General features: G+C 42.3%; 1 protein-coding gene across 2 annotated transcripts in view; it reads left to right on the top strand.

Moving 5' to 3' along the window:
* CCDC171 (coiled-coil domain containing 171) overlaps positions 1-17,422 on the top strand; it is a 258,335-nt gene extending 240,913 nt beyond the window's left edge. The window contains exons 26-27 of one of the 2 annotated variants that reach the window (XR_006290939.1): positions 9,433-9,581; positions 15,616-17,422. The gene's annotated coding sequence lies outside the window, so the exon portion shown is untranslated. The remainder of the gene's footprint in view (positions 1-9,432; positions 9,582-15,615) is intronic. The other variant, XR_006290938.1, reaches the window with a different exon arrangement.
* Positions 17,423-20,386: the final 2,964 nt, after the last annotated feature.

Raw genomic sequence — 20,386 nt, forward strand, 5'->3', positions numbered from 1 at the left:
AATGTTTGTGCATCCACATAGCCTGGCTTCAGCCAGAGTCAGAACTGGAAACCCCCAAGAGACCACAAGGGAGGACAATCTTGTAGCCCAAACAAGGGCCTATCCCACAGTGCTTGGCATGGGTTCCTGGTGCTGGTCCACATTTGCAAAACTAGTTGCCTAAAGTTAGGTTCCTAAGTCCCGATTTCAGCATCTTAAATAAAAGGATCCTAATTTTCAGAGTTGCTGCAGCTCCTATTGACTTTGCTGAAAGCTGTGAGTGCTCAGGACATCTGAAAATCAACTTAACTATAGGTATCCATGTTTGAAAGTTTTGTCCATAAAGCCAGTGGTGTATATATTTGGACCCATCTACAGTTTTGGTTTGTTCATATTAATGCTGTGAAGGGTTCTGTCATGCATAGGAATCTAGCTGTGCATTGTGAGGATGAGAGGTAAGTGCTGCTGTGTAGAACTCCTTGGATTTTTTTGATGAAAAGTTTTTTTTCAGAGGAAAAATTGCCCTGTTTTTGAAATCAGAAATTTTCAGTAAAACTGTGTGTTAAAAATAAAAAATAAAAATGAAATTAGAAAAGGCAAAAAATGTAGCTTTTTTCGGTTTCTGGCTTATTGATTTTCCTTTTTTTAATGCCTCCTTTTTTCTCCTTTTCCTTCTCCCTCTCCTCCTTTAAGTCACAAAATGAGGGGAAAAGGAGAGAGAAAAAGGGGGGAAGCAAAAACCCATCTAATCAACCAACCAAAAAAATTAAAAATGAAAGCTTTCTATAAACATTTTCATGAACATTTTGGAATAAATGTTCCTTTTCCAAACCCATCAAACAAACATATCTTCAGTATTTTGAAAATATTTTGCTATTTTCCCCTCACCATTTTTCTACTACCTTCTGACCCCGTGTCTTGTGCGTGCTACGCTGGGCTTCAGTTTGTGCCTTGCAGCGCAGCCACCCCCCGGGCATCTCGCGGTCGCCAGCCTTGTGTTCTTGCCGCTGGTGCCAGAGGCTTGGGTGCTTCAGGGAGCCAGCACTGAATGTATGGGCTGACTGTGTCATTTGCAGCGGTCTCTGCTGAAGGTGCACAAAGTCCCTACCGTAACTTAAAAGCTTCTCCAGTAAACTCAAGGTGTGTGACAGTACTGTGTATCTATACTTAAACTCAAAGAAAGGGCTCCAAAATACAAGTTCACCCAATGGCCGGCCCTGTCAGGAAAGCATGGCTATTCTGGAAAGGGGCTTAAGCACGTGCTTAAGTCCTATTGAAGTCAATACGGCTTATGCATGTGATTAAATTTAGGTACATTCTTAAGCGCTTTCTTGAGTAGGCATGGGCTTAAACAAATGCTTACATTATTTCCAGAAATGAGGCCTTAGTTTGTATTCCCTTTCCCTCCGTTGGTAGCACATACGGTACTCAAATTGTGCATTGATTTCTTTTATAACAGTATCCTTGTTTAGCTGAATTTCATGATGAGGCTTTAACGGCTGCATTCCTTAGAGGTGTGTATCACATTCCGGGGTGCAGTCCAGACCAGTGAGGGCTTATGTCACCACTTGCCCTGCAACCTTGGGTGCCTCACGGTGCTTTGCTGTTGTAGCTCTCAACCTGGGACATTCACAAACAGCCAAAGAGCAGGCAGGTCACATCCTGAGTGTCTGTGTGTAGCTGCAGCCCTGATCCAGCACCTCTGATCCCAGCAGCATGTCAGCAACACACGAGCCACACTCTGACTCCCAGCAGCTGTGGTTACTACTTGCAGGGTGACCCCAACACGTTTCCAATCCCAAATTTCCCCCCAAAACATGTGTTCTGCACAGTCCAGCCCTCTCTTGGACAGTCTAGATATTAGAGGACCCTTACCCCTGTCAGTGGTCAATACACAACAGTTTGCTACTTTAACTGGAGTTACCAAACAGTTCAGTTTAAACACAACACTGGATTAGTCTCTATTAAAAACAATAAAACAAGTTTATTTGACTACAAAGAGATTTTAAATGAGCACAAGTAGAATGTATTAAAGTCAGAAGTGGTTACAAGACAAATAAAGAAAAAATGCTGTCTTGTAGCTAAAACGTAACAAACTAGACTTGGTTCAAGGTCAAATCCTTACCACATGTTCCCAGCAACATTGCTGACCAAATTCTCAGGTCTGGATACCCCACCTCCCTCCCCCCCCAAAATCAAAGGCTGGTTCCTTTTTTGGTGAAAGAAAGAGAGAGCAAATCCGTGGAGTGTTTTTGCCCCTCTTTTATAGTCCAGTCACTCTTCAAAATGCATTTTCCTGAGGGTTACCCCTAGATAAAGTTCCTTTCCACTGTGAGGATGGAGACATGGAGTCTCATGGTGAGAGAGGTTCCATGTTGTCGTGTGTTAAAATGCAGGCCAACTGTTTCTGCCCTTCTTGTTGCCAAAAAATGGCCACTTGACTGGTGATTGCCAATCAACTTTGATGACACCTGGCTAGCACGTCCTTTGTCTTTGAGAAACAGGTTTACCCCCCTCTCCAGACTTGTCTGGTAAACACGTCTGTCATAATTTCAGTTTATGTTCATAACTTTACATATAATGTTCCTATACACATTTCATCATGATATTATTGACCAGCAAGTTATTAGTTTCCAAACAGTACCTCACAAGACGTATTTTGTACAAATATTATTACAATGGTGTATCGGGTGCAAACACAGAGGGGCCTAAGAATTCCTGTGCTTCTTTAGCAAAGCAGAAAGGAGTGACTTAACCAACTACCATTCAAGGGTTCATTTTTTATTTAAACATTTTGTTCTAATCTCACACTTCCTCTTTAACTTGGCAAAATGACTGAAGAAAAAACAATAGCCTTCCATTCCCCAGTTTACAATCTGTCAGTGTGAGGGATTTGGTTACCTTTTCCAAATGGTGGGTGCTGGATTGTTGTTTTTTAATCTAAGGTCATATACTTAGGGGTTCTTTTTAATAACATGACAAAACTGACTATGGTGAAAAACCACAGAAGAATAAAAAACAGAATGAAATATGGAGATTGAATTTGTGCAGATAATTAGTACTATTTTTTGGCATTCTGAGTATGCTATAGAAGAAATTCTCTGCAAGTGATACTTCCTGTAGCATTAGGGACATATAATCTCCTGACTAGGAGCCTTGTGACTCCCTGAATAACAGTTTCAGTGATATTTTGTCAAAGCAGCACACGTTTTGTTCACCGCTGCATTCTGCAAGTCTGCTTGGCGAGCAGCATTCATCGTGTTGGTATGATGCTACTTGGCTGGCTTGGTAACCGACTTGCTGAAAAGTGATATTTGGGGAGCCAATCCTGGAGACAGCACACCAGTGTGCATCTAGCACCAGCAGCTCTGCTTTAACAATTAGAAGAACTTTATCTTTGAACAATTGGCTGAATTCATGCCTGGTGAAATGCCACGATTCAGGAGAGCATCTCTATGCACATGCTTTCCTTTCAGCATAGGTTTAAAGCTAAGCATGATCTTAAGTTCTGTCTTGAATAGGTGTGGACAATATACTTCAAACATAATACAGTATGGGTCACATTCAGGCCTAGTATAAATGGGTGACTTCAGCTGAGTTGTACCAAGTCAGGAAAGTGTTGAACAGTAATGTTCCTGCAAGGTTAAACTGAGAATGAAGCAGGATGAGAAATGTTATATAGTCTCCTGCACTGAAGTCCCATATCTTAATTGCCACCCATCTCAAAATAAATAGTAGGGCAATCACCTTGAATTTGTTGTGGGTATTGCATAGTTTTCCCTTCTATAGGTTTGTCTGACAGGACAAACTCTTCAGTTGTCCCATTGTGGTGATAGTTACACTGTCTTGGTTTTGTGTACATGTTGTACATTTTGTTGTACATGTTACCACTCCGTGGTACAATATAATGGGAATGTAACGCTGGAAGGAACCTCTGCACAGAGGCAGGATTAAGTATACCTAGACCACTGGTTCTCAAACTTTTTTTTTCATGGACCACTTGAAAATTGCTGAGGGTCTCAGCGGACCACTTAATGATCTTTCCAAATGTTTGTACCGTTAGCTAACTATTGTAAAGTACTTTGGATAAAAGCGCTATCTAAAAAAAACCCATAATAATAATTAACGCTTTTTTGTTCTGCAAATAAAAGCACACCACTCATATTTTAATATCAGTAGTCTTACCTTTCTAATACGATGGATGTGCTCTTTCTCTCCTGCCACGGCAGCCCCGAGCTGGGGCTGAGATGGAGGGGGATCTCTCCCTCTCTCCCCCATCGCAGCAGCCCCTGAGCTGAGGCTGGGAAGGAGGGGGGGCGTCTCCCCCACCCCGGCAACCACCGAACTGGGCTGGGAAGAAGGGGGGGTCTCTCCCCCACCACAGCAGCCACAGAGCTGGGGCTGGGAAGGAGGGCCATCTCTCCCCGGCAGCCGCAGCCCTGGACCTGGGGAAAGTCACCTCTTTCCCTGGCCGCTGCAGCCCTTCACATCCCAAATTCCCCCCACCTCCTCTTCTCACCCCACTTTCCCCTCCCACCTACCCCTATTGCCCCCAAGGCCACCACCTCACCTTATATGTTTGTCTTTTCCAGGGTCCACTAATTAGGTAGGTGGCCCTTCATTCGCTCGTGTGCGGCCGCCCAGGTGTGCACCTTAGAGGGAACTATCCATGGACCACCTGAATGGAGCTTGCAGACCACTGCTGGTCCACGGACCACAGTTTGAGAACCTGTGACCTCGACCATCCCTAACAGATTTTTGTCAAACCTGTTTTTAAAACTTCCGGTGATGGGGATCCTGTAACCTCCCCAGGTAGTGTGTTCCAGTACTTAGTTGATGATGGCTACGTTTCAACTTCAGCATATTGTAATGCTGTTTTGGAATGTGGTGATATTTTGTGGGCTTGAACAGGGTTTTACAACATGCCAATGTCTCACAAGTAATGACTGCAGCGCGGGAATGGGAAATTGTCTTAGCGATTGGGGATATCTCAGAAATATTGGTTGGACTTGCAGTCTAGCATCGCAATGTATGTGCCTTGTAAAACAAAAAAAATTGTTTTACAAGGCACATACAAACTAGATGAGAACCCTCCTATCCCATATAAGTGATTAGCCAAAAAGTTCATTTTCTGTGATCGTTGCAGCAGTTTTATTCTGAGAGAGAAATGGTAGTACATAGCAGAGCCATCAGGGTTTCTGTGGTTCTATAGTTTCATCCCCCCTGGCTTCTGTGAACAGTAAAGGATCTGCTGAGAAGAATCTGCCACACTTTTATGCAAAGACCTCCCATTCAACCACAGAATATTTACATTCGTGAGGCTGAGGGTAAGAAACCCGTATGTTCCTGGGTTCTCAATTCCAGGGTGTGATGGCAGGATCATTGCTTTAGGGCTACCAAAGATGCATTACAGTTGATCAAGGTGGGGTGTCTGCAACAAAGTGAGAATAGGGGCTGATATTTTCTTGCGCTCGAGGGCTTGGACAACCTGTGTGCAAGCAGTGTTCCAGAAGCAAGGGGAGTCCTTTACCAATCCTTGCAATGCAGCAGAGACGCCATATGGGGAAGGAATAAACCTAAGATAATGTGAAGTAATGGGAATTGTGGGTGGATCCTCTGAGGTAGGGAGGTCAGAACAGCTTGGACTTGGAATGTTAGGCTTTTGGTTCAGCAACCAAAGCAGGTACACCAACAAAATCAGTTCTGGGTGTTCCAAAACACTGCTTTGGGTTAAGGGTAGCGTGATGATATCACAGCTGTTGAAATGCTCATTGTTAGTCATGAGCAGCTATAGAGGAGCCATATCTGGCAATGTCATGAAGATATGCAAGCACTTCATATTGTCAGCTAGAATGCATGTAATAATTTTTTAAAGGGAAAAATTCAATTTAAAATGCCTCAATTTAAAAGGGCATTTCTTTTTAATAGGAGACATTCATAGGACTGTGCTCAGGAAGAGGGATCTGTAGGTATTGCTGTGACTCATGCAAATTAGAAAAGCTGACAGAATCAATCAAATTAGAATTTTTGGATTATGGATGTATTAACTGTTCAGAGATCAATGCAATTCTGAATCCCTCAGGACTTTCACTGGGTCACCACCAGATTCAAATCCTGAATTGGTTCATTATTGTTGAATTCTTGAAGACATTGACTCCTTAGATATTGGGGTAAATTACCTCCCGATGTAACTCCACTGAAGGATAGGAGAGTTACGGAGCAGAGTTTTGACCTTATTGTTCCATTTGAGGCTGATCACAAACAGGTTGAAGGAGAAGTTTCCTTTGCTGCTGAATGCAAGTAGAGTCACTATGTCATATAATCTGGGAGCTAAAGTTTTCCTGTGACTTGAATTGGAGCTTTGCCCTAGTATATTTGTTGAACTGAGGATATGTCATGCGAGGATGTAGGTAAAATGATAAAGGAGAGTGACCTTTGCACCATTGCACCATTATCTGCTAAAGGTGGGGTCGGAATATGATATTTATGGTATTAATAAGAATTTGCAGCCTCCCTTGCACTTTCATAAAGGAGCTGAGACAGAATACAACTTCATTTGTCAGAGAAGTTAGGGTGAAGAAACTTAGGCATTGTCTACATTACTTGGGTAAGTCGACCTAAGTTATGCAACTCCAGCTACATGAATAACATAGCTGGAGTCGACTTAGCTTAGCTCAACTTATTGCGGAGTCTACACCATGCTTGGTCAATGGGAGACACTCTCCCATCAACTTACATTACGCTTCTCATTCTGGTGGAGTACTGGAGTCCCCGGGAGAGAGATCTGCAGTTGATTTAGTGGGCCTTCACTAGGCCCACTAAATCAATCCCTGGTGAATCGATCGCTGCAGCATCAATCCCCAGTAAGTGTAGACATGCCCTTATAGTAAGATGGAAACAACCATTAGTTCCCAGTAATGTACATTGTGGAAACATTTACATCCCTTTTCACTAATTATAAGACTGCCTACACAGTCAATGAACTCATGCATGGCCATGTTAAAAATGGAAAAAATCCTGGAAATAAGCTGATGTCTAGAGACTAAAACAATGAGGTACAGCAGAAACATCGGAGAAAGAGAGAGAGAGAGTCCATTAAATAAAATCAAATGGGGCTGAGTTCTTTGTTTTGTTGTTTTTAATCTGCAAGTAACTAACTTGGTGCAAACAACTAGAATTAGACTCACACTAGAAATTTTTGTTTTCAGTGCTACATAGGACAATGAATAAATAAAATAAACAACATGGGCAGGGTTGATCATCATGGTTGCCATGCCCATAGCTAACCTTTGAACCCACCCTAATGCTCCAAATTAAAAAAAAAACCAAAACTTTTATTTTCCTTGGGAGAGGGAGAAATCTCATTACTACTGGAGGTCTCACTGAGAGGTCACTATATGGGGACTTGGTGTCACTGTAGTGTTATTACTGAGCTCCTGCTTTTTGTCATATTCCATTGCAGACCCGGATTTAACTTGACAGCACTAAATGTTTTCTCTGAAACGGCTTCAACTGTTTAGTATCACATCCACCCACCCACATGCAAAAAGTCCCCAAGCGTGAGCAGTCATGGATAGTTTTCTGAAAAACATAAATTCCACAACTCCTGTAACAGCTGTGACAAAAATGCAGCTTTAGCTATGATGCATCCATTGAAACTCTGTTTTGTATAGTGGTTATTTTATCTGTTCCCTCCTTTTTGGTACTTCTTTTTTCTTTTTAGTGGACAAACCTTTCCAGTTTAGCATGGTCAAGTCTATACACCATATCTAAGCAACTGCCTCCTTCTAATAAGCCATCACCTTTTTGGTAAAAAAAATTAGAAACTTCCAAAATCAAAAGGCTTCCCACTATCCTTTACTGACACATGCCCTCTGAAATGTCATCTGTGCTAACATGAAGAGAGAGGAGGGACATATTTTTTCTTCTGGAATGGTGGGAACCTGGCTCATGTGAACACATGTAGGTCATATGTGTTGCAATTAGATTGACTAATGCACATCACTGCTCCCTTAAGAAACCCCAGTGGATTCAATATCTGTACCTTAAGGTCAATGGAGCTTCACATGGGCACTGGGCTTGACCTGATTGCTGGCCATCATAGGGATGTAATGTGAAGAAAGTCAATCCCTCACCCACCCTAACCATGTCCTGCAAAATGGAGATAACAATCCTTCTCCCCATGCCAATCTACACATTGGTGGGGAGCAAAGGCTGAATTTATTACTTGATGAAAGGAAAGTTCTAGGCAAAATTATAGTACTGACCAAAGGAAACTTGCCAGTCAAATGAATACTAATGAGAGAGAGATGCCATATTCATCTGCCCTATTTATATATGAGACAGAGAGAGTGAGAGAAAAGACTACCAAGTGTATCTTATGTGTGTGACAGAATGTGTGGATGTAAGGAAATGAGAACATGTTTAGCAGAGAGTGAGTAAGAATATGTGAGTGAGTTAACGTATGGCAGAACAACTGAAGAGCTGTGAGGACATACAGGTCCAGTCCAGTGATGGCAGGGAATAGAACTTTATATCATCCTACTCAAGTGAGACCAGAAGGCAGAGCTGACTGTGAAGGGAATCCTTACATTTCCACAGGATAGACAGTAAATTCATTTTAAGAGTCATCGGAAGTGAAATGGCACCTAGCAACTGACGTTTCTGTCCACATGGTTAAGGACACTAATCAAACTCTCCAACTTTTAGGGAAAATAAAATAGAATAAAAAAAATCACAGACTACATCCTCCTCCTTTGTTATGTGTTTTAAAATAGATCCTGGGTGATGAATTTGTTGGAATCTAACTACATACATAGCCTAATGGTCCAGTGCGGAGTTAAAAAACAATTGTTTAGACACAAAGTCAATGACTGGTAATAGCAACGTTAGTTTAAGAGACCAAAATCAAGCTTTGGGCAGAATTCCTCACTTAGTTTTTACTCAGGTAACCTCTGATTTAAGTCAATAGGAGCTTGCCTGAATAAGGTCTGAGTAAATAATACAAGTTAGCTGCAATCTGCATTAAAGATGCATTGGGGTGCTGAGCGTGTGTCACGTGCTTGGTCGAACTGGGTGTTATGAGCTTCCTTTACAGGAATCCTGAAACCATCATTTAATACTTGCATAAGCAGAGGATCCAAATCAACAGCCTCAAGCTCCTTTGCAGTTCCATAAGTAAGAAAAACTGGGCTGGTTGGCTGCTCCCTGAAGACATATGAATACTAGGGATGAGGAGCACTATATCCAGCGTGGAAGAGGAGCTGGCTGCTTGGCTGTCTTCTCTCCTCACTAGAAAACTTTGCGGGGTGGGTATGAAGTACTGATTGGAAGCTGTTGTTTACTAAACTTTTTCATACCTTAGATTCTTTTCCACAGAGTACTGGGAGGTGGTGGTTCAGTGTGATTCTTATTTTATCTGAACTAATTTGCTTTTCTCTTGATGCCACTCAGGTGGAGATATGTCCCCTCTCTGCAACAGGATTGTGTGTTCCCCTTCTACAGGAAAAAGACCAGAATCCATGGAAAACCCTGCATTAGCTTTGTTAATCCCTTGCCAGATGCACAGATGGACCCTCCCTTTCCATTGCTGCCACAGCAGGGTAATGCTTGAGAGAAGTTATTATGCTTCCTTTGCCACTTAGTCCTTGAATGGGTCTCATAGACTGTGAGGGAAAGTTAATTCTGTTCTGATCATTATTCATGAGTCTCTTTAGTACATGTTTTTTGGGGCCACATAAGATGGAGAATATTGTTTGGAAAATGCCTCTTCTCTGACTCCTTCCCCATCATCCTCACCATGCCCCCTTTGGCCACATCACAAGTGGATTGTGTATAGATTATGCAGACAAGCTGGTGGCAGTTATGGTGAGTGTCTGTCTGGTCTGATCTGGTCTGGCTGCCATTCTCCTACAGGCAGCTGCTTGCTCCTTTTCCCCTGGATTGCTGTGATTTCGTTCTCTCCTGTCCCCTATTGCAGAGATGAAAATAAGAGCCTAGCCTATGTTTCTCATTGAAACTCTGCTGTTGTAGGTGTTTGCAGAACTGCACTGTGGAAGTGAGCTTATTCCTAAACATTCAGCCACACTCTCAAACTGCTAGCTCTTCACAAAGTTTTTGTTTTGTTTTTAACAGTAAATTCTGTCACGTGTGTTGCTCAACAGAGTCACAGCACAGCCCATAAAGGTCCCTCATTGTTTCAGAACATCCTGTCATGTTCTTTTTAAAATATAAAACAAAACCTTGTCCCAGTTTTCCACAGCAACCCTGTGACTTTACACACGATTCCTTTAACTCTATTAATGTTGGGCCATCTCCCAGTTGAAGGAAGATCCCATATTCTGGATGGGAAGATCCTGCTGAGTCAGCTACTTCCTGTACAAACAACAAAAGCAGACATGTTAGGTATTGTCTGACAGACAGGCAAATCTTCCAGTGATTTTAATTTTTATCCAGAGTTTTTCACATTAGGTTTTTCACATTTTCACTGTCAGTTCCAGTCTTCTTAGGTGACTGAAATCCTTTCCTTCAGTGAAGAAGACGACCAAATTCTGCCTGAAGTGAGTTGGTGCAATGCTACGCTTCAGAAAAGGCTATACATGCTATAGAGAACAAGAACCTTCCTATAGTGTTTTAAACCAACCTAGAGAATTCCATAGCCGGGATGAAATTATTCCATCCTACGGGTCTTCACCAGATGGATATTGACCAAAAGGGAGTTATACCAGCAATAAGGCTTGGGTCCACTAACACTAAGTGGTTCCTAGGAGGTGTGGAATATTATGAACTCCCATTGGCCATGGTGGAAATTGAGAGCACTCTGAACTTTGCAGGATTGGACCCTAACTCAGAGCCGAATATGGTCCAGAGAGTCGGAGAGTGAGGGAGAACTTGATGAAATGTAGTGTGACCAAAAGACAGATTGTAAAAAAGAAGTTTGGCATTTTGTTTTGTGTGTATGTGTGTAAAAAATAGAGACTGGTAAACTCAGCAATACTGCCCCATGATTACTAGGATTATAATTTGGCTGCTATAGCAGCAGCCTGCATGGCATTCTTTATCAACTGTCACATCTCATCTCATTCACTTTTGCAAAGGATCTTTGTGTCACTGCTTTCGTGAAGAGATTAGGCAACTCTCAAAGAATTTCCTTGGCTGCTACCTGATATGCCATTATTCGCTTCTTATCATTTTAGCAAAGCAGTTACGCTGCTGTCAGAGGTAATGGAGACTGTGCCACTAAGAAAATTGGCTGTAATTTATTTATCAATTGTTTCTACATACCGCAAAAGAGACCATCTACTTTACGGCTGGGTCTAAGGTATTTGAGAGCCCCTGAAGTTCATGGTTTTCCGGTATTCTAAGTTCTACTTATGGCTTTTCCTGTATATGACACACAACACCACCCCTGTGGTCTTGAAGGCCGATTTCTTCTTTACTTTCTTTAGTCACAAATCATTCTGAGGCATCCCTTAAGTGCATTTGTATTGTTAAGTGCACCGGCCTGATTTGGTGTTAATTCAATTTGAGTGCCCTTAATATCTTGTGGGGGTGATGCAATGCATGCAAGCTGTACCTTGTAAAAACAGGTTCCAGGTCTGCCTGAGAGCAAAGCACCTTTCCCACAGCAATTTACCAAAGTTGCTGATAAAATTTTCATAAGGAAACCTTTTTAGTCTGACCCTATTGTGTTATTCTACCATTAAGACTCGGGGAATTGAAACTGTCTTCTGGTGACAGTTTATCGCATTCTCCATTATTGCTTCGTGCACACAACCTATTGATGGGTCACCACTTAAACCCCCTCTCCTTAAACCATGGAAACAGCTTGCAGGGCCAGAACCTGGGAGCTGCCTGCTGCCAGTGTGTCACTCTAAATGAACTGCATTCTTGGTAAACCAGTCCCCTCTAACCTTCGAATGATGGGAGATTGTGGGACATTTTAGTGCATTTGGGGCCAAGGGGAAAGGAGAGAGAGAGAGAGGAAAGGGGGAGAGATCCCAACGGAAAGAAAGCTACAGCTGTAGAAAATGTAGAAAGAATGCAAGGCAGCATTTTGATTAAAAGGAAAACTATTTAACCAAAATTGAAGATGAAAAGAAAATAATCACTTTTATCCCCCATACTTTTATTTAGAATAAGCAAACACTAACTTCCTACTTGTTATATGCTGGGAGCCAAATTCTGCTCTGAATTAGGCCACTGTAAATCCTAAACAATTCCAATCCTTTAGGTGCAATTACTTCAGGTTTTAACTGAGAGCAGAATTTAGACCTACATATCTGAGCTCACTCTGACCAGAGAACAAGACCAAGGAGAACAAGGGCCTACACAGCTGTTAGACACTGGTAGATTGTCTTCTTCTTTCCTCTCCTGCCCCCCCCAACGCCCACTGACCTAGAGTTTCTAGTAATGCTGCAGTGTGTGCCAAAGAAGTTGGATTTAAGTCCTCAGCTATCACTTAAGTGTGGTTTGTGTATCTGGTACTGCATACTGTGACGTCTATATCTGCCAGTTACTTATTTAAAACCCAGTAAAATAAGTTTTTATAAAAGTCCTATTGAATGTTCTGGGCACATCCCCTCCAGATTTCAGGCCAGAATTTTGGAAGAATTGAAGAAGAGACCATTACCTCCAAAAATAATCCCAGGTTTTATATTGAGTCTGGTGTAGGCTGTAACACGACTTTAACAACTTCACAAGTGCTATGTGACTGTTCTTACGGTACAGGCCCAGTGTATGCACCTCGATATCAAGTCTCTGTGGGTTGATAAGGCAGTTCTTATGTCACATAGCCCACCTGGGAAAATTTGCTCCACTCCAAATTGTCTGGGGGGAGGGACTGTCCTCCCCACCCACATGACTCATCTTGCCAGTGTCTAGTGGGCATCCAAGGTTTGACTCTGTACCCACTGAAGTCTGTTGGAGTGTCACCATTGACACTAGTGAGTGCAGGATTAGATTCCAGATGAAAAATGATCATTTCAAGTCCAGCCGGGCCAAACGAATAAATAAATTGGAGCCTCATGTGTGGAGTTAGTGCTTGTTGGTAGGCAGTGTGTGTGTTCTGGGGGAGATGCGCAATGCGAGTGTGTGTGACCAAGGCAAACTGATTAATTATTGGATAAAGCTGGAGGCAAATCAGGGGCAGATTCACCGGTCAAAGAATGGTGCAACAGTGGAATTTATAATACGTTAGTCTATCAGCCTCTTGATCTTTGAGAGTATTCAAGGAAGATGGAGATGAGGCAATTCTTTCTTCATGGTTTCGATAGGGAAAAGAAACAGCATGCATTTACAGCCGTTTCCTCTCTGGTGCCCAGGGCAGTGTACATTGGGAATATGCACCAGTTTCAGTCATTTTAGAAGAAGTTTGAAAGCTGATTTTAAAATAAACAAACAAACAAACAAAAGCCCATCAAATTACCAACTCACAAAGGGATTCCACCCGAGCTCTGGCCCAGTACTCCATCCAGCCTGCATCTAGGAGCTGAGAACAGCCTGCAAAAGGCTGGGGGAGAATGTCTCTAGGGCAGTGCTACTCAAAGTGGTGGTCCTTGGACCCGTGCTGGTCCGCAAGCCATTGGCTGCCGGTCTGCGCGCACTTTGGAAAAAAAAATTGCCTGTCCCCCACATCAGATAGCTTGAGAAACACTGCTCTAGGGCAGCCATTGGATTGAGCCCCTGTGGACAGCTCTCTACTGGCTCCCTGCAAGCCCTACCCTGGGGAGTGTGTGTGTGCTGGAGATAGGGGGGGCCCACCATGTTTGGAAATATGGAGATTCTGGGCTGCTGCGGACTGTAGCAACACTGAAGGAGGCTGTCATAAAATAGAATAGCCCCTGGCTATTTTGTTTTATTTGAGGTTGGTTTTGGCCCTTGGAGAAGCCCAAAATCCCATGGGAAAAAGCCACCTTTGCGCTCCCTCTTTGTGGACTGTGGCTGCTTTGCTGCTCCTTCCACCTCAGATTTTGGAGGGGAAGATGTTGGACCGACTTATAATATCTTAAATTCTGGAAGCTTCCCTTTCCCTCCCCCCCTCCCCCCAAAACCCAACTATGCTTTTTAGAAAAAGGGAAAGGTATTAGGGGGAACTCATCGGGATGTTCCAGATGAGCTGCTGCCCACTATGTTGCTTCAAACTCCAATGAGCTGAAGTGACTAGAAAGAAGGGGTGTGAAGGTAAAGCAGCTGGCGTGATGTCCCATTGCACTGACGCATACAGCAGGTGGCACTTGGAAGTGCATAGATAAATCCCATCACAGCACCATCAGCTGCATTTGGTGCTGTGAACAAGTGAATTATGGGGCCCTTCTTGTCAGGCAGTTGGCGGAAAGGCATGGAGGAAGGATTATTCTTGTTACCTGCTGGGAAAGAAGGAACTGTACAGTGTGTGTAATGGAGAAATCCTGGCAGGATGGACACGGCTCTTGCACTCCTAGGCTGTGGTGGGGAAGCACAAGATTATAATTATTGCAACATATTTTGTATTCAGAAGGGTGAACCGGTGAGGGAGGTTACTTACAATGCACTTCAGAGGAGTACAAGTTGCACCGGTCATATAGAAATGCATTATATGCTATTCTTCAAGCAATAAATAGAGTAATTATGTGAGAAATAGGATATCAAGTAGTAGACTATGCTCCAGAGTCTTCAGTCTTTGCATTCTCTCCCCCAAGTGCTAGCAAATGCTTAAGTCTCTGATGCGAGACAGAAAAATGAAGTACAACCAGGGGGAGGGGAGCTGTCTAAAGGTCTTTGGTACCTGAATCTAGGGAGAAATGAATAGAAACTCTCTCTTCCTGCTCCCTGACCAGACTAGATTGTATACATCAGCATCAGATCTCAAGTGTTTCAGTGTGGATATTGTCTGTGAAGCATTTTCTATAAACACTTTGAGCCCCATCACATATCTTACATACTCAGCTCAGTAAGCATCCAAATGAGAAAAAGTCACTGCAGCTTGCTCTCTGGCTATGAGCTGTGTGTGGTCAAAAGAAGTTTAGCCCCAGTAGGGGCTAGGGCCCATATTAACAGAAATATTGGTAATTCCTTTGACTGTTGTAAAATGAACCCTGAGCCAAGCCCCTTCCCCATGGATTTAAGTGGGCATGCATCTTCTTGCTCAAAATGCTAGAATAGCTGCGTGGTTTATGGGTCCTAAACATGCAGTACTTCCTCATGGCATCACACACAACCACAAAGGATAGCGTCACCTTCTGTGTGCAACATAATTAAAGGGTTTATGTGTCATACATTTTAAACTATGTATGGTGCCAGGCGGAGCTCCGGGTCACTTCCAAACTTTTGTGGCCACACAGTTTGTGGGCACCATATGTTTCTTCCTATATCTCCACATATCCCCTATGAACCATCCATTGTGTGTGAGTTCTACCTTGAATCCCTGCCTGTGATTATTGGAAAGCTCAGGACCTTGCCAGCAGGAAAATTTACAGCTCAACAATTACATTGTTGAAACTCTGACAAATCCCTCCCTCCCCCCCAGTTTATGGCTTTGAAAATAAGGGATAAGTGTGAGCAACTGAATATATTACACACCGTATTGAGGCCTCGTGGGGGTTATATTATGGAATCTGTTTACTTTGACTGACATTTTTCATTTTTCTTTTCTTCCAGACATTATTACTGCAAATGATATCTGTGCTCGATATGGATTTGTTACTCAAAGAACAGCTCGGATATTTGGATAATCATTTTCTAAACAGGCTTTTTTTTATTACGATTTTTGGAATCATTCCAGTAATAATGCAACAGGCAGGCAATGGATTGAGAAAAAGCAAACAGAACTGTATTACATTAGTACATCACATTACAGCACATTAGATGCAGGTGGGATTTCCAAAACTTCTCTGCAATGCAAAACAGTGCTAAAAACTCCACGCTCAGACACAAAAGAGAGTTGACTTTTCCATCATTTTCTGCAAACAAAAGCTGAAAGCCCCAGTGACGAAGATGGGACTGTTTGCTGAAGGTGGAATAAATGCCACTCAGAGGCTGAGCAACATTGGCTCTGCTGTGCTCACACCTGTGAACTGAACAAATCAGTACGTACAATATTACAAAATACAGCTATGGAGAGCAAAACAAGACCCAAAGACAGCCAATCAAAAAAGAACTCCCAATCAAAGAAAGACTCAAATTGGGCAATGGAAATGGCAGAATCTTTCTCTATTATGTTTGAACAAGAACTGGAAATGTCAGTGAGAATTCTCCAGTTACTTCCGAAGTTCCCTTTTGAAAGCTGGCTGTGCATTTTGGTGTAAATAACTGAGCATCTATCATGGTACAGGCAAATTAATTAGAATCGAGGTACATTTCTGCTTCTTCTTTACAGGAGAGAAAGTGGACGAGCAAGGTTACTCTACCATAGCATTCAATGCCTGGCAAAAATTACATTACACGTGTGTGTGTGTGTGTATGAATTTGTTCGTTTTACTATTAATTATTTGTATTATGATAGCTCCTAGGAGACCTAGTCATGGGCCAGGACCCTGCCCTCCAACTTTGTATTTATTGATGTTCTGGAATATCTCAAATACTCTCTTTCTCAATGTGCCCCTTTGCAGTTCCTTTTCTGCAGCACCTGGTGATGATACCTCTTCTGGAGAAAAATGGTGCTTATGATGTTGACATGTCTTGCTTTGTGCTTGAAGATATGGGTTTCAGTGCTTTGTAACAACATATAAAGGAGAGAGAGAATTCCAACACCTCTGAGCTGAGCTGATTCAAGGAAAGCTGATTTGTTAGTTCTTGAAAGGGGTGAGAAGCTATGAAGCAACAGCTCAAGTGACTGCAGAGCGTACGTTTTAATGGGTAGACTGTTTCCTATGCTAGGGCCAAATTTTCCTGGTTCCTTCATGACAGCAGAAGGCCTAAAATGCCATGGAATGGCAACAATTTTGCTGTGCAGGCAGGCCAGAAAGTGGAAACAGTGCGGGGAGACTCACTGACCCTTTGCACACTGCAGGACTGAGCTCTGTGTTGACTTTGTCTGAAGGAATACACAAGGGAGTTTAGTTTAGACTAAAGGTGGTAACACTTCAGTCAGCGGGTCTATGATATAAGAGGATTCACTGGCCACACACTCCATGTGGTTGGGGGCAGGAGGCTATGGAGCACTACAGCAATCCACAGCATGTCTGTTCAAGGGCCCAGTGTCCTGCCTCCAGAGTGAGGGAGGATTCCATACCCAGGGTGTCCTGGCTTTGTGTGGATACCAGTGCTTCTTCCCCTTTGCGTGGAAATCCACGGAAATCAAATTAGGGCAGTGTCATTGCAAATATGACACATGGGAAAATTGCACATTTTTAATCATATGGTTCGTTCCTCAGCGTCTCCCTTTACTTATATTTTATTGATGTAAAAGGTAACCAGAGGCTTAGGCAATGGGTTGCATGTTACAAATAAAAATAAATAATCATGAGAGACAAGGTGGGTGAGGTAATATCTTTTATTGGACATGATCACTCATGTAAATAATACTCATGTAAATAAATACACAGGTAAATAATCACATCACGCACACAACCACATTTTCCCCTTTATTAGAGACCATAAACTTTGGCAAGACAGAACAAGGGGTAAGTCACTCAGTGATCTTTTCATGCAGCTTCTTCAACATATTTTCAGCCGCATGAGAATTTCCAAGGCTGGTCATGCATTCAGAGCTGTCCCTACTGGTGATCGGTGCATGAGAAGTCTAGCTGACTCTTTGCTGAAGAATGAAAAGAAAAAGGCACTGAGTGGCTTCCTAGATTTGGTTTAAAGCTGGACCAAATTGAAATAAAGAATTTCTAGTAATTATCTATTTCACTTAAAAGTGTCCCAGGAAGGTCATTGGCTCAGCAGGTTCCCTGCACTCCCAGCACCAGTGTAAGCACCGTTTGTGGTTGTTTTTGCACTGGGAAGCAATGCAAAGCTGATGGGGCACAGAAAATTTGCCAGATATGAGAGAGAGAGCTGGTTTCATGGCCAGCCCAACTTTTTTTTTCTGAAAGAGGAAGACTCAAACTGGAAAAATTGTAATATTTTCACTTGCCACTTCCCCATATTTATTACCATGTTTTTTCCACCTGGGAGCATTGGGGAAAAAAGAAGTAAGGATACGTCATAATTGTATCTCACCCACAACGTCCATAGTATACAATGGCCTGGGAATGATTAGTGAATAGGTTGGAGGAGGGGAGGTCCAATCTAGAGCTGTGCGAATAACTGATGTCTGGACAGAACCCAAAACAAACATTTTTACAGCAAAACGAAAAAGAAAAAAAATAGTTTGGGGTCAAATACAACAGTTTGTTAAACCCAGAACTAAATGGTTTGTTACCTTTTTGGTTTTTTAACCCCCCTTTTAAAAAAAAAGATTGAAGTAAAATTTGAAATGAAAAGACACTTCAAATTGAAACATTCCATTTATAAATGTTGAAACTAAACAGCTTTGGTTTCTTTTTGAGTTGGTTTTTTTTGACTGAAACAAATAGATGAATTTCCAAAATATTTCAGTTGATCTGAATCTGCATTTTTCAGCTGAAAAATTTTGCCCAGCTCTAGTCTGATCACTGCACAACAATTTTGCATTCTGCACATATAATTAAAGGTCACACTTAAGAGAGGGCCCATTAAGATGATATAATGAGTAGACTTATGAAGGTTGCCTTGTTCTGAGTATGAGTCAGAGCAAGGGGATCAGGAGAAGTGAAGTGAGAGCTTAGACAACACTTAAACCCGATCTTTGATCCATGAGTACCTCCTCGGCTTTGACATCTGTTGTCAACTCCTTAAATCAAGCCCCTAAGACTCAATAGTGAAGTAAATAAATTATAAGTTTTATTGACCATATCTGTGCTACATGAGTATCTCATAGCACTCATTAAGACTTCTAAAGTGCTGTCCCAAGATGCACTGGGCTCAGTTTAAAATCCAAAATGGCTTCTCAAGTAGAAAGAGATGGTCTCTTCTTTGGTTGTTCCATTGTTTTGGGCAGCTCTGGTAAGGGTTACGTCCCTAGGGCATTACAACCTCCGCATTGTCAGGAAAGAATAAGCTGGAGTGTTTTGCTGGAAGACAGCTCTGGTTTTCACATTGGACTTAGGCCCAAAGTGAATTATTCTTTTTGGCCTGCTAACTAAATCAGTGATTTCTCTTAGTGCCCCTTCACATCTAACATGTTGGGCACCTTTATTGATTTCAAACACCAAGACCCTGCTTCTCCTCTCACTTAAACTACTTCTACACATGTGTAAGTCCACTGCTGTCAGAGGAATTACTTCTGATTGGACCGGGGGTAAGTGGGGGTAAATCAGGCCTCAAGCCTTTTGTTCCACTCAGTGTTGCATTATTTTGGGGGGAATGCAGGTGGGCGTGGGGGAAGGTTGCTGCTGCTGCTCTTCCCCCCTCTTAAAACAAAGAGATGTGGTCATCAGGGGGTAAATCACATATATCTTTCCCATGAGTGGGAGATAATAAATCACTCTTCACAGGTGAAATCTTTTATTTATGCTGTGGGATTCCATTTTATTGAAGAAAGGTGTGTTCGTCTGGCTTCAGCTACTCTGCACTTTAGCAAGTGATTCAAATCAAGCTGACATTTATTAGTGAGGATGTTGAACACTCTCCCTTATGCACATGACTCTGCTGCTGCTTTCGCTATAGGTGTTTGCTCTCTTTTGGTTTTGTTGTGGAGCAAAATTGTGGCCTCCTCCTGACATCAGTGGAAAGTGAACTGTGATGACTATTGCTTAAAAAAAAAGTGGTGGTAGTGGGGTACTAACCGTCCCCTCTCTTATGCATTGAATACACCTAATTATTGCAACTGTTTATATTCAGAAGCTTATTTCTGGAAGCAAAAGGACTGGAAGTGTAGTTTAAAAAAATGTATGCTCTGTTCAAAATTTAATGACCCTCAGAACCATTGGACTAAATTAAAGTCCAGTTGCAAAGCTTTGAAGATATTTCAGAATATGACACACACTGCTGCAATGTGAAAACCAGAGCTGTCTTCCAGCAAAACACTCCAGCTTATTCTTTCCTGACAATGCGGAGGTTGTAATGTCCTAGGGACATAACCCTTACCAGAGCTGCCCAAAACAATGGAACAGCCAAAGAAGAGACCATCTCTTCCTACTTGAGAAGCCATTTTGGATTTTAAACTGAGCTCAGTGCATCTTGGGACAGCACTTTGGAAGTCTTAATCAGTGCTCTGAGATACCCGTGCAGTGCAGATATAGTCAATAAAACTTATAATTTATTTACTTCAGTTTTAATTTGTAAAACTAAATTTGTTACTGCAGGGTTCCACAGTAATGGCCACAAGCGTTGCCCAGTGGCCATGTTATTTTAAGTGCTGCTAATGTTTTGGGCAATCATTGTAGAAAGGTCATAATTTTTA

This window comes from Chelonia mydas, chromosome 5 (assembly GCF_015237465.2).
Source record: "Chelonia mydas isolate rCheMyd1 chromosome 5, rCheMyd1.pri.v2, whole genome shotgun sequence".
Lineage (NCBI taxonomy): Eukaryota > Metazoa > Chordata > Testudines > Cheloniidae > Chelonia > Chelonia mydas.